A 15,478-nucleotide genomic window follows, 5' to 3' on the forward strand; every position below is an offset into this window, starting at 1 on the left:
AATCGAACTGTATGCTGCCTACAAGAAACACATCTAAGCAAAAAGGATAAAAACAAATTTAAAGTGAAAGGCTGGAAAACAATATTCCAAGCAAATAACATCCAAAAAGAAGTAGGTGTAGCAATACTCATATCTAATAATGCTGACTACAAGACAGAAAAAGTACTCAGAGACAAAAATGGTCATTTCATAATGATTAAGGGGACACTGAATCAAGAAGCCATAAAAATCCTTAATATATATGCACCAAACCAAGGAGCACCAAAATATATAAGACAGCTACTTATTGACCTAAAAACAGAAACTGACAAAAATACAATCATACTTGGAGACTTCAATACACCGCTGACGGCTCTAGATCAGTCATCCAAACAGAGAATCAATAAAGATATATTGGCCTTAAATGAAGCACTAGAGCACCTGGATATGATAGACATCTACAGGACACTTCATCCCAAAGTGACAGAGTATACATTTTTCTCTAGTGTACATGAAACATTCTCAAGAATTGACCATATGTTGGGCCACAAAAATAACATCAGCAAATTCAGAAAAATTGAAATTGTACCAAGCATATTTTCTGATCATAGAGCCTTAAAACTAGAATTCAACTGCAAAAAAGAGGGAATAAAACCCACAAAACTGTGGAAACTAAACAACATACTTTTTAAAAATGAATAGGTCAAAGAAGAAATAAGTGCAGAGATCAAAAGATATATACAGACAAATGAAAATGACAATACGACATATCAGAATCTCTGGGATGCAGCAAAAGCAGTAATAAGAGGGAAGTTCATTTCACTTCAGGCCTATATGAACAAACAAGAGAGAGCCCAAGTAAACCACTTAACTTCACACCTTAAGAAACTAGAGAAATAACAACAAAGATAACCCAAAACCAGCCAAAGAAAGGAAATAATAAAAATCAGAGCAGAAATAAATGAAATAGAGAACAGAAAAACTATAGAAAAAATTAATAAAACAAGGAGCTGGTTCTTTGAAAAAGATCAACAAAATTGACAAACCCTTGGCAAGACTCACCAAGGAAAAAAGAGAAAGGACTCATATAAACAAAATCCAAAATGAAAGAGGAGAAATCACCAAAGACATCATAGATATACAAAGAATTATTGGAGAATACTATGAAAAACTATATTCCAACAAATTCAACAATCTAGAAGAAATGAATAAATTCCTAGAACAATACAACCTTCTGCTTGTTCATGACTGAGTCATGAAGAAGCAGAAAGCCTAAACAGACCAATTAGCAGGGAGGAAATAGAAAAAACTATTAAAAACCTCCCGCAAAATAAAAGTCCAGGCCCAGACGGTTATACTAGTGAATTCTATCAAACATTCAAAGAAGTCTTGGTTCCTATTCCACTCAAAGTCTTCCAAAAAATTGAAGAAGCAATACTTCCAAACAAATTTTATGAGGCCAACATAACCCTCATACCGATACCTGGCAAGGACGGCACAAAAAAAGAAAACTACAGACCAATATCTCTAATGAATACAGATGCTAAAATACTAAACAAAATACTGGCAAATTGAATACAACAACATATTAAAAAAATAATACATCATGATCAAGTGGGATTCATCCCAGAATCTCAAGGATGTTTCAACATACGTAAAATGGTTAACGTAATACACCATATCAACAAAACAAAGAACAAAAACCACGTGATCTTATCAATAGATGCAGAAAAGGCATTTGATAAAATACAACACAACTTTATGTTTAAGACATTCAACAAAATGGGTATAGAAGAAAAATATCTCAACATGATAAAGGCCATACATGATAAATCATCAGCCAACATCATATTAAATGTCATAAAACTGATGACTTTCCACCTTAAATCAGGAACAGGACAGGGCTGTCCACTCTCTCCATTCGTATTTAACATGGTGCTAGAAGTTCTGGCCAGAGCAATCAGACAAGAGAAAGAAATAAAAGGCATCCAAATCAGAAAAGAAGAAGTAAAGGTATCACTTTTTGCAGATGATATGATCCTATACATCTAAAACCCCAAAGACTCCACAAAAAGATTACTGAAAACAATAAACTAATACAGTAAGGTCGCAGGATACAAAATTAACATACAAAAGTCCATAGCCTTTCTATATGCCAACAATAAAATATTAGAAAACGAACTGAAAAAAATAATCCCCTTCATGACTGCAACAAAAAAAAATAAAATACCTAGGAATAAACATAACAAAGAATGTAAAGGACCTATATAACAAACACTACAAAGCATTGTTAAGGGAAATTGAAAAAGACACAATGAGATGGAAAAGTATTCCTTGTTCTTGAATAGGAAGAATAAATATAATCAAAATGGCCATATTACCCAAAACAATTTATAAATTTAATGCAATTCCCATCAAAATTCTATGACATTCTTTAAAGAAATGGAACAAAATATCATCAGATTTATATGGAACTATAAAAAGCCCCGAATAGCCAAAGCAATCCTAAGGAAAAAGAATGAAGCTGGGGGCATTAGAATACCTGACTTCAAACTATATTATAGGGCCACGACAATCAAAACAGCATGGTATTGGCAGAAAAATAGACACTCAGACCAATGGAACAGAATAGAAAACCCAGAAATAAAACCACATATATATGGTCAAATAATTTTCAATAAAGGAGCCAACAACACACAACGAAGAAAAGAAAGCCTCTTCAACAAATGGTGCTGGGAAAACTGGAAAGCTACATGCAAAAGAATGAAACTCGACTACTGCTTGTCTCCTTGTACTAAAATTAATTTAAAATGGATCAAAGACCTAAATATAAGACCTGAAACAATAAAGTACATAGAAGAAGACATAGGTACTAAACTCATGGACCTGGGTTTTAAAGAGCATTTTAGGAATTTGACTCCAAAGGCAAGAGAAGTGAAGGCAAAGATAAATGAATGGTCCTACATCAGACTAAAACGTTTTTGCTCACAAGAGAAACTGACAATCAACTAAATGGGAAATAATATTTTCAAACAACAGCTCAGATAAAGGCCTAATATCCAAAATTTACAAAGAACTCATAAAACTCAACAACAAACAATCCAATAAAAAAATGGGAAGAGGATATGAACAGACACTTCTCCCAGGAAGAAATACAAATGGCCAACAGATATATGAAAAGATGCTCATCTTCATTAGTTATTAGAGAAATACAAATCAAAACTAAAATGAGATACCACCTCATACCTGTTAGATTAGCTATTATCAACAAGGCAGGTAATAGCAAATGCTGGAGAGGCTGTGGAGAAAAAGGAACCCTCATTCACTGTTGGTGAGAATGTAAAGTAGTACAACCATTATGGAAGAAAGTATGGTGGTTCCTCAAAAAACTGAAAATAGAACTACCTGATGACCCAGCAATCCCTCTACTGGGTATATACCCCCAAAACTCAGAAACATTGATATGTAAAGACACATGCAGCCCCATGTTCATTGCAGCATTGTTCACAGTGGCCAAGACATGGAAACAACCAAAAAGCCCTTCAATAGATGACTGGTTAAAGAAGATGTGGCACATATACACTATGGAATACTACTCAGCCATAAGAAATGATGACATCGGATCATTTACAACAAAATGGTGGGATCTTGATAACATTATCCGGAGTGAAATAAGTAAATCAGAAAAAAACAAGAACTACATGATTCCATACATTGGTGGGACATAAAAATGAGACTAAGAGACATGGACAAGAGTGTGGTAGTTACCAGGGGTGGGTTGGAGGGGGGTTATAAGAGGGAAGGAGGGAGAGAGGAAGGGGAGGGGGAGGGGCACAAAGAAGACTAGATAGATAGTGACGGAGGACAATCTGACTTTGGGTGATGGGTATGCAACATAATTGAATGACAAGATAACCTGGACATGTTTTCTTTGAATATATATACGCTGATTTATTGATGTCACCCCATTAACATTAATAAAATTTTATTTATATAAAAAAAGAAAACAACTTGTATGTAATTAATAGTAAAATTGCACATATATTAATTTTTACAACTCTAACAATTAGCTTTTTGCATAAATCTTTAGAAAATTTTTATTTGTGAGATATAAAGAGAGGCAGAGGAATATTCTTAGCTGGTCATAATAAAGAATTTAAAAAATATGAAATTTATCTCTCAGGCAATACTATGTGTCATTTAAATTGCTGAGATAGATGTATTTCACAGACACTTAACACACAATTCTGTGGTCAATGAGAACTCAGGGAACAATATGTGTACTCTAAGAGTGTTTTTAGTTAGGTTTTCAAGAAAACTTTATGAATACATAATTTAGTACTAATATTATAAAAACAGTGAAAGGGAAATACATCCACCAAATTTATGTCAGTTTGCTTTTGGACAACTGAAGAGCAGAGAAATATCATGTGGGGATAACATTAATGCAACATTTATTAATTGCCTGGCAGTGGTTCTCAGCAGTGTGTCCAAAGGACTAACCTGTATAAATTCTGATTTAATTGGTTCCAGGCTCTAACCACACCATCTTTTAATTTTAAAAGATGGATCGGTAATTATAATGATCAACTAGCATTTATAACCAGTGTTTAAGTATTTTATATTTATAACTTAATTTTATTTTATTACAGTAACCCTGTAATGTCAGGTTAGTTAACATTCCCATTTTACAAATGAGCAAACTACCCAGGTGTTTGTAATATTAGCTTTTGCTCTTTTCCCATTATGTTTTTTCCAAATTACATCTCTTTTTGATGCTAAAAATAGTTTATTATGATATAGTTTATGTAAAGTTAGATAGTATTTACAAAATAGAAATGATCAGCTCTATCCTTAGGAATCTAGCATGTCACACAATGGAATATTGTGACAAAGTGACACTTCAGTAATTATGTCATTTGACCTGTCAAGAGAAATTACCTGAGTTGCCTTCAGAAAGCTGAATTCAGGAACCATGTAATTTCTATCTAAGGAAATTGACTTGAAAAGCTCTTAAGCTAGCATAAGGAGACAACTTAAAATTTGAGGCTTGGCTTTAGTCCTAAATTTCTCAAATGTTCATTAAAGTGTTGCTTTAATGAGAAATCAACCCTTCACAAATTAGGGTTGTGATTAGAGAATCATTTAAGAAGTTTCAGTGATTCACTACAAACAAAAACAGTCATTTCTCTTGAGATTGTATATCACTAATACAAAATAACCTTCCAAAAATATAGGAAGGTGTGGGCAGTAGGAGAGGGTAAAGGAGGATAAATGGTGATGGAAGGAGATGTGACGTGGGGTGCTAAACATATAGTGCAATATACACATGGTATATTGTAGAATTGTGCACCTGAATCCTATATAATTTTATTAACTAATGTCATCTCAATAAATCCAGTTTTAAATATTATAATAAAATCAATTTTTACAGAAAAATAAAAGTGTTTGGAGAGTGTCTGGGTGGGTGAGCACATCAGAATATTGGAGAGCGGTGCACCAGGAGAGGTCAAGGAAGTTACATCCCTCCTCCATCCACACCTCCCTGGCTCTGTGGGTCTCTTCCACCCAGCTGTTCCTGAGTTGTAGTTTTCTAACAAAATGACAAATGTTAAAAAAAAATAGTACAGAGGCCCTGGCTGGTTGGCTCAGCGGTAGAGCATCGGCCTGGCGTGCAGGGGACCCGGGTTCGATTCCCAGCCAGGGCACACAGGAGAAGCGCCCATTTGCTTCTCCACCCCCCCCCCTCCTTCCTCTCTGTCTCTCTCTTCCCCTCCCGCAGCCAAGGCTCCATTGGAGCAAAGATGGCCCGGGCGCTGGGGATGGCTCCTTGGCCTCTGCCCCAGGCGCTAGAGTGGCTCTGGTCGTGGCAGAGCGACACCCTGGAGGGGCAGAGCATTGCCCCCTGGTGGGCAGAGCGTCACCCCTGGTGGGCATGCCGGGTGGATCCTGGTCGGGTGCATGCAGGAGTCTGTTTGACTGTCTCTCCCCATTTCCAGCTTCGGAAAAATACAAAAAAAAAAAAATAGTACTAAGTATTTAGGAAAATGTATTATTATTTAATTATTGGTGCATTGTAAATTAATACCATCTTCAGGATAAGTAATACTCTGTAATTTTGTGCATTTAACAAAATCATAGTTTTCAAAATGTGAAGTCCACCAAGGCCAAATATTTATAAACTTGAGTTATATTTTAAAGATCTTTAACCAGACAACCCACACATTTGAGTGAGCACTTATCTCCATGGAAGATGGATGTCATAAAACCCTTAAAATAATTACCATATAAAAATGCTATCTGATTATGAACATTTTATATTAAGTTAGAATATAGTTAATGTGGTTTTTGCTCTTCTAAATTAAGGAAATTTTATACACTGCCATTGGGTGAGATAAAGTACATTCAATTGCTTCTTAGTGACTTTAATTAGAATGATTACTTTCTGAGAAAATAATATGTTTCATTCTGTATTTTTTCTTTAAAAGTAGAAGGCTGATATTTTACTTTGTTTATGGATTTATTATCTCAAATGATCTTCCTTCTTGCCTGGCCAGTGGTGGGACAGTGAATAAAGCATCAATCTGGAATGCTGATTCACTGGTTTGAAACCCTGGGCTTGCCCAGGGTAGGCACATATGAAAAGCAAGTACTGTGAGTTGATGTTTCCCACTCCTCCTCACCACCTTCTCTTTCTTCTTCCTCTCTCTAAAATCAATAAATCAAATCTTTTAAAAAAAAAGAGTATTGCAGAGGGAAATTATGTATGCATCAGATAAGGTGTTAGAATGGATGATCTTCAGAGGACTCAAAATGTCCTTTCTTCTCTAATATTCTTAGACCCAAAGTCTCTAAAGTGGGTATGAATTGCCCAGACATCAATACAGAAGAGTTCTAAATATTTCACAACTGAGAAATGTTGCCAAAGGTAATGGGGTGGGGGATATATGCTCCTCAAGTGTAAATACTTGATTTGTGAGTTGCTTGAATATTGATGCCTCTATACTTTATTCATTTATTTAGCTTTCTCTCTCTCTCTCTCTCTCTCTCTCTCTCTCTCTCTTTTAATGTGTCCTACCTACATAGAACCACAGAATTGAACAGGTGACCCAGAATTCCTCCTTCTGGGACTCTCAGATGATCCAGAACTGCAGCCCCTTCTGTTTGGTCTGTTCCTGTCCATGTACCTGGTCACCATGTTTGGGAATCTGCTCATCATCCTGGCTGTCAGCTCAGATGCCCATCTCCGCACACCTACATACTTCCTCCTCTTCAATTTGTCCTTGACTGACATCAGTTTCAGCACCACTACAATTACCAAGATGCTGGTGAACCTCCAGACATACAGCAAATCCATCACCTATGCAGGCTGCCTAAGTCAGAAGACCTTTTTTTCTCTTTCTGCATGTTTGGAAAGTCTACCCCTGGCTGTGATGGTCTTTGACAGGCTGATGGCCATTTGTCAGCCTCTATGCTACCTGGTCATTATGAACCCCCAGCTCTGTGGCTTGTTGGTCCTGCTGTCATTTTTCATCAGCTTTTTGATCTCTCAGCTGCACTACTTGATGGTGCCACAACTTACTTCTGTACAGATGTGGAAATCCCTCATTTCTTCCATGATCCTTCTCAACTCTTCAACCTTGCCTGTTCTGACGCCTTCACCAACAACATGTTGATCTATTTCATTGGTGTCATTCTTGGTAGAGTTCCACTCTCAGGGATCTTTTTCTCTTACTATAAAATAGTTTCCTTTATTCTGAGAATCCCATCATCAGATGGGAAGTATAAAGCCTTCTCCACCTGTGGTTCTCACCTGTCAGTTGTTTGTTTATTTTATGGAACAGGCCTCACAGTGTACTTCAGTTCTGCTATTTCATCTTCCCTGAGAAAGAATGCAGTGGCCTCGGTGATGTACACTGTGGTCACCCCCATGCTGAACCCCTTCATCTACAGCCTGAGGAACAGAGATATCAAGAGTGCCCTGTGGAGGGTGATCAGAAGAATATACTAATCTCAACACCTGTGTTATCTTTTTTGGTTCATACAATGGAAAAAAAACAGTAAAATCTGTAGAGGGTCACTGCATTTGAATGTATCTGGTATACGTGCAGCTGAGAGCAGAGGAAGGGCCCTGCTCAGCCTTGAGTGACCTGGCAGGACAGGTCACTGAAACAACTTGAAGGCTGTTCATGGCATTGATGCCAAAAGCAGGACCAGCGGTGACACAATGGATAGAGTGTCACTGAAATTTAAAAAAAAAACCCAGGTTTGAAGCCCCAAGAAATTGCCAGCCTGTAAACAGGCTTGAAGTCATTGTGTCTCCATCAGAATACAATGGATGGAGTAACTCCACCTGGCCCAAACTCTATCTATGTCTCTGTGTTTTTCTTAATCCTCCTTTGGCCCCACTTAGGTCTTCACTTCCCCACACCAGTCAAGGCAAGTGGCACCTGAACAGAAACTTGAATATGAGAGGGAACTTCACATGTCAGGGAAAGGATGGTCCTTGAGGAGGATGCATGTTAGATACAAATTGAGGTAAAAAGCACATTTTCATAAGGTATAAAGCATGGACAATTCAAATTCTCAAGAAAGAAATCTTTATGTGCAAATGCTTAAGGTAATGTTAAGAGCCTATGGCTATACTATTTGTGGGAGTCTGCTTTTCTGAATCTTTACATTTTGTACAGAAAACATGCCCCTGGTTCTCTGCAGAGGGGACTGTTAATGAGAAAACCTGGGAAAGCCTTGGTAAGCAATTGAAGGCTCATTATATGGCAAAAAGCCCAAATAAAATTCCAATTATGGCCTTCTCCTTGTGGAATTTAATTAGAGATTGTCTTGATCCTACCCAAGGAGACAAGAGATTGCCATCAGGCACTTTTTCCAATCATTTTTTAAAAAAACTATGAAAGGTCATTAGGGGCTTCATACTCCTCCACTTCCCTCAGCTCCTCCCCTAGCCATTCATGTATCTGAAAATGATGAGGAATTTACTCTCAAATATGAACAAGAATTAGAGAAAGAGACAGAGGAGATAAGGAAGAAAAAGATAAATATTCCTTCTCTGAAAAGGATCTTGAGAATAGTCTTATAAATCTGGTATTAGGCAGTCATCCTCCCTTCAAAAATAAAGTTGAAGAAAAATGAAAGTTTAGGGGCCTCAGCCCCTAGTATGACACCTCTACAAAGATGTTTTTTTAAAAACTTGTGAAAATAAAAAGAATGTCACGGAATTTTCTATGTACCCAGTCTTTAAAAGGCTAGATCCCAACAATCCAGGACAGACTTTAAGAATGCATGAGGCGCCCTGACCGGTTGGCTCAGTGTTAGAGCGTCGGCCTGGCATGCGGAAGTCCCGGGTTCGATTCCTGGCCAGGGCACACAGGAGAAGCGCCCATCTGCTTCTCCACCCCTCCCCCTCTCCTTCCTCTCTGTCTCTCTCTTCCCCTCCGGCAGCCGAGGCTCCATGGGAGCAAAAGATGGCCCGGGCGCTGGGGATGGCTCTTGGCCTCTGCCCCAGGCGCTAGAGTGGCTCTGGTCACGACAGAGCGATGCCCCAGATGGGCAGAGCATCGCCCCCTGGTGGGCGTGCTGGGTGGATCCCGGTCGGGCACATGCGGGAGTCTGTCTGGCTGCCTCCCCATTTCCAGCTTCAGAAAAATACAAAAAAAAAAGAATGCATGAGGCATTGTCTTTTAAAACATTGAAAGAACTGAAAACAGATACAGCCATTTATGGACTCACTGCGCCTTTTGTATTAGTTTATTAAACTCCATTAATTCTAATGCTCTTGCCCCAGCTGATTCAATGTCACTGGCTGTTGGTCAAATAAGTTTGTAAATATGATATATATGTTTGCTTGTTTATATTTTGCATTGGGTGTGGGGGACAGGCTGTAAGCAGGTAGGTTCGTTATAGCCTAAGGCCTTTCTCACCCTAAGTGACTTTGTATCAGAGACTTCCTTGTTTGTATATTGGATTCAAGGTTTTGATTTCTATACTATAAAATGGGGCAGAGGACCCGTGCTGGAGGAGAGCAGAGAAAGGCCATGTGGAGGAGAGGAGAAGCAGCCAAGATGGCAGAATGCTGAAGGAGAAACCAGTTTGTGCAGAAAGGAGATGGGGAACAGAGGTGAATAAGGCTGATGAGGTACAAACCTTTGATTCTAGGAAACTCGAATAAATCAGTGGCTTTGGGAGCCCTGAATGAAAAGGAAAGTGTTTTCCCACTGTGTGTATTTCTTGCCTGCCGGGTGCAAGCTAGGATTAAAGCTAATGGCCCACCAGTTCTTGGCTCAATTGTTTTATTACCATCTGTCTCAATCTAATGCAAACTTCCATGGGCCAGGCAGCTGTGATGGTGGCTGTGGCTACTGGCCATACACTGGCTAAGGCATGTCTTAGTCCTGGTGAATTCCTGTTGTGGAAATCTGACTAGTTTGACTGAAATGAAAAACAAGCAGAAAAGAATAGAGCCCATAGATTAAATATTCCTATAGAAATGCTTGTTGGCACTAGTCAATATTCAGGAGTTCAGAATCAGTTGTTATATAATTTGCAGGTTTATCAACAAATTACTATTTGTGCATCTAAGGCATGGAAGTCTCTTCCAGCCAAATGGGAATAAAGTGGAGACTTAAGTAAAATTAGACAGGGACCTGAGGAACCATACTCTGACTTTGTTGCCTGGCTCCTCCAAGCAGTAGGGAGACTAATCTCAGATCCAATGCAGGGACATCTTTAGCAAAACAATTAGCTTTTGAGAATGCAAACAAAACTTGTCAACAAATTCTACAGCCATATTGAAACAAGGGCACTTTAAATGATTTTATTCACCTCTGCGTTGATGCTGGTCCATCATATGTTCAGGGCATGGCCTTAGCTAGAGCTCTTAAAAAAGCTTTTAATCTTAATACTAATCCTAAAGGCCCAGGAAAAGGAGCTTGTTTTAATTGCAGCCAGCCACTTTGCCAAAAATTGTAAAAAAAAAAAAAGATAGTACTAGAAATAATGTATCAGGTCAAAGACTGTGAAAAGTGTGTCCCCATTGCCGGTAAGGAAAACACTGGGCAAATGAGTACAGATAAAAAACTATGGTTAATGGACAGCCAATTCAGGAAAATTCCAAGTTGGACCAGCCCCAGCCTCAACAAACACTAGGGGCCCTTTCATTGATTGCGCCACAAGTGCTCCCTCAGAATATAAATATAAAACGTACCATCAGAGATTTCACCAGGGCCACAAGAGGGAGTGCAAGATTGGACCTCTGTCTCTCCACCCAACTCATATTAACTCCTGAAATGCCACCTCAGGCAATACCTATGGGAATATATGGCCCCATTCCAAAGAAATATGTTGATCTCACTCTTAGTAAAAGTAGTCTTACTCTAAAGGAATTCCAAATGTTCCTTGGGGTTGTTGATAAGAATTATATAGGTGAAATTAAAATAATGGCTCAAACTAATACAATTTTTCAAGTCCTCCCTGAAAATATAATTACTCAATTAATCATACTCATACAAAAGGAAAAAGAGGGTATTATATAATAACCACAGAGGAGAGGGAGGTTTTGAATCCTCTTAAAAGGTATATTGGTCACAGTCACTCAAAGATGACCAGAGCTAGAATTAAAAATTAATGGTAAGCTATTCAAAGGAATTATTGACACTGTAACAGATATATCTGTAATTGCTTCCATTCATTGGCCTTCTTCATAGCCCACTCATGTAGCTGCAGCTAATTTGCAAGGAATTGAAAGTATTCAGGGTCCTCAGCAGAGTACCTCTCTGTTAAGATGAGAAGATACATAGGGGAACATGGGTCATTGCAAACCTTATGTGTTGTTCCATCTCCCAGTTAATCTATGGGGGTGAAATATCTCATCTAAAATGGGATTATTATTAATAAGCCCTAATTCTATAATTACCTCTCAAATGTTAAATCAAGGATTTATACCCACAAAAGGATTAGGAAAAAATCAGCAGGGCTATAATGAACCCATTGTTCCTCAACAGCCTCAAGCACATCATGGAGTAGGATACCCCTGAATATCACCTCAGTTTTTTCTGTAGGGGCCTTAGTCACTTCCCTAACCCAGAAAACAGCTTCAAAAAACAACTTGGCTTTCTGAGACTCCTATCTGGGTCAATAGCTCCTAGTGGGAGAAAAATTAACAGCTGCTTGACCCTTAGATTCAGTTACAAGCAGGACATATTGAACCTACTAATAGCCCTTGGAATACTCCTATCTTTGTTATCAAAAAAAATTCAGGGAAATAGTGATTATTACAAAATCTAAGAAAAATTAATAAATCCATGGAAGTTATGGGACATTACAATCTGGATTGCCTTCCCCCATGGCAATCTCATGGTCTCACCATCTTATTATGCTGGACTTGAAGGATTGCTTTTTTACTATTCCCTTACACCAGTGGTTCTCAAACTTTTTTAAGTCAGAGACCATTTAAAATCCTACAAATAATTGTAGGCACACTATATACAAATTTCTGAGAAATATGTTATAATCATTAATTCAAATATTAAAGAAAAAATATAAAGTCCAAGCATGCTTTTATGGTAACTAAATGAAATAAATACAAAAAAATTACATTTATTCTGACATTAAAAAACATTTTTTTTTAATTTTTTTTATTTGTTCATTTTAGAGAGGAGAGGGAGAGACAGAGAGAGAGAGAGACAGACAGAGAGAGAGAGAGGAGAGACAGAGAGAGAGAAGGGGAGGAGCTGGAAACATCAACTCCCATATGTGCCTTGACCAGGCAAGCCCAGGGTTTTGAACCGGCAACCTCAGCATTTCCAGGTCAACACTTTATCCACTGCGCCACCACAGGTCAGGCTAAAAAACATTTTTATGTTAAATTTTTTGTTATGCTTTTTAGAATTCCTAAAAAAGAAGAGTTAAAAAATTTAAAACCGAAGAGACAAGATGGCGCTGGAGTAGGCAGACGTACCAGCATCTACCTCCCAGAACCAAAGTGGATTACAAACTAATTTTATGAACTATCATCTGGAAAAACCAACTTTGGACTAAACTAAGAGAACTCTTCAACCAAGGAACACTGAAGAAGCCGCATCGAGACTGGTAGGAAAAGCGGAAACGGGGAAGCGCTGAAATGCGGAGAGGGCTGCCCAGCTCCTCGGAGCGAACGGCAGCAGGGAGAGACTCGCGTGGCGGGAAGTGAGTTTAGCAGAGGGGAAAGGGTCCTGAGCCCCAGGAACAAGGCCCCAGCCTGCAGCCCCAGAGCCCAGAAGAGGCGTAAGGACAGTATTTAGCTGGAAACAAGTCAGGATACTGTTTTTGAGAAAGAGTCTGATTTCTCAGACCCAGGATCCTTCTTAAAGGGACCGCGCAGAGCATCTCTCTCAAAAACAATTCCCTGGGGCTCCTAGGGATGGGGGGGAGAGAGGAGAGGACCACAGTAACAGGAAGAGAGTGTAATCTAGGAGGCATAGGGAGAAACATTTTGGGAAATAGCCACCCTAACCCCTGGGACAAGTCACTCCCCAAAGCTGAAGTGAATATTTCCCCCAGAAACAGCAATACCAGCAAAGGGAAGCAGGAGACCAGCCAAACAAGCTCCCCCGCGGCACTCAGAGCAGAGTCGCATAGAAGGAGGGAGCTTTTGGGTCTACAGTAGTGAGTCTTAGGGTCCGAGGTGCAACGCCCCCACCCACGTGGCTGAGGGCGCACCGGAGAGCGGGCAGCAGCGGGAGACAAAAGTGCGGTTCTCCTGGCAGGGGCGGAAGCCGGCTGGCCACCACTGGGCCCAGGGGTGAGCTCAATCTTGCCCAGCTGGGGAGAAGGGGGCGTGCAAAAGCGGTCAAACTCAGCTGCCGGCTGCCCTGTAATCCAGCCTCCGGGAGAAGGGTGGGAAGACCAGAAACGGTGGAGACCAGCCCCAGAGCAAGGGCAGAGGAGCACAGCCCTGCCCCACCCGTGCAACCTACGCTTGTGGTCTGACTTGGTAGCCAGCTCCTCCCGTGGGGGTGGAGCCAAAAGCCCAGAAGAGGCAGAGTTCCGCTACAGAGCTGAGCTTGAGCACGCAGCCCTGCCCGGCAGTAGAGCCAAGGCTAGCAGCTGCGCCTTGAGTGGGATCCTCCTGCAAGTGCAGGGCAAAAGCTTGGAAACAGGCAGAGACCCACAGCTGAGCAAAGATGCTCGCCAGTGCCCTCAGGACCGAGCATAACGTCACACACGGGGGCGGGGCAAAGGCCAAGGCCACCAACCCTTGTGGACCTGAGCACATGATCACAGCCACTCCTGTGAAGAGAAAATGAGGAGGCAGAGAAATACAACACAAATAAACCAAGAGAAATCCCCAGAAAAGGACCTAAGTGAATCAGATATAACCAAATTACCAGATGCAGAGTTTAAAATAACGATTGTTAGGATGCTCAAAGATATTAGAACAACCATAGATGGCCATTACGAAAACCTAAATAAAGAGATAACAAATATAAAAAAGGACATTGAAATAATAAAAAAGAATCAGTCAGACATGACAAATACAATATCTGAAATAAAGAATACAATGGAAGGAATTAAAAGCAGGATGGATGAAGCAGAGAATCGAATCAGTGAGTTAGAGGACATGATAAATAAAGGCATGGAAGCAGAGCAGAAAAAAGAAAAGAGACTCAAAAAGTCTGAGGAAACTCTAAGAGAGCTCTGTGACAACATGAAGAGAAATAACATCCGCATCATAGCGGTTCCTGAAGAAGAGAAAGAACAAGGGATAGAGACTTTGTTCAAACATATTATAGCGGAAAACTTCCCCCAATTAAGACAGGAAGACACTTCACATGTTCAGGAAGCACAGAGAACTCCATTAAGGAGAAACCCAAAGAAACCAACACCAAGACACATCATAATTAAAATACCAAAGCTAAATGATAAAGAGAAAATATTAAAAGCTGCTAGAGAAAAAAAGACTATCACTTACAAAGGAGCCCCCATAAGGATGACTTCTGACTTCTCAACAGAAACACTTGAGGCCAGAAGGGAATGTCAAGAAATATTCAAAGTAATGCAGAACAAGAACCTACAACAAAAACTACTTTATCCAGCAAGGCTATCCTTTAAAATTGAAGGAGAAATAAAAAGCTTTACAGACAAAAAAAATACTCAAGGATTTCACTGCAACCAAGCCAAGGCTGCAAGAAATGCTAAGGGACCTGTTGTAAACAGATCAAAGGGGAAAAAAAGAATATAGCAAAAGAGAAAAACAGTTTTAAAGAAAAAAATGGCAATAAACAATTACATATCAGTAATAACCTTAAATGTTAATGGATTAAATGATCTGATCAAGAAATATAGGGTAGCAGCATGGATAAGAAAACAGGACCCATACATATACTGTCTACAAGAGACACACCTTAAATCAAAAGATGTACACAGACTGAAGATAAAAGGATGGAAAAAAATATTTCACGCAAATGGAAATGAAAAAAAAGCTGGGGTGGCAATACTTATATCA

At 39.4% G+C, this 15,478-nt stretch overlaps 1 pseudogene; it reads left to right on the plus strand.

The window, feature by feature from the left end:
• The first annotated feature begins 6,973 nt into the window (after positions 1-6,973).
• On the plus strand, positions 6,974-7,990 carry LOC136320167 (olfactory receptor 7E24-like; annotated as a pseudogene).
• Positions 7,991-15,478: the final 7,488 nt, after the last annotated feature.

Source organism: Saccopteryx bilineata, chromosome 1 (genome assembly GCF_036850765.1).
Source record: "Saccopteryx bilineata isolate mSacBil1 chromosome 1, mSacBil1_pri_phased_curated, whole genome shotgun sequence".
Taxonomy (NCBI): Eukaryota; Metazoa; Chordata; class Mammalia; order Chiroptera; family Emballonuridae; genus Saccopteryx; species Saccopteryx bilineata.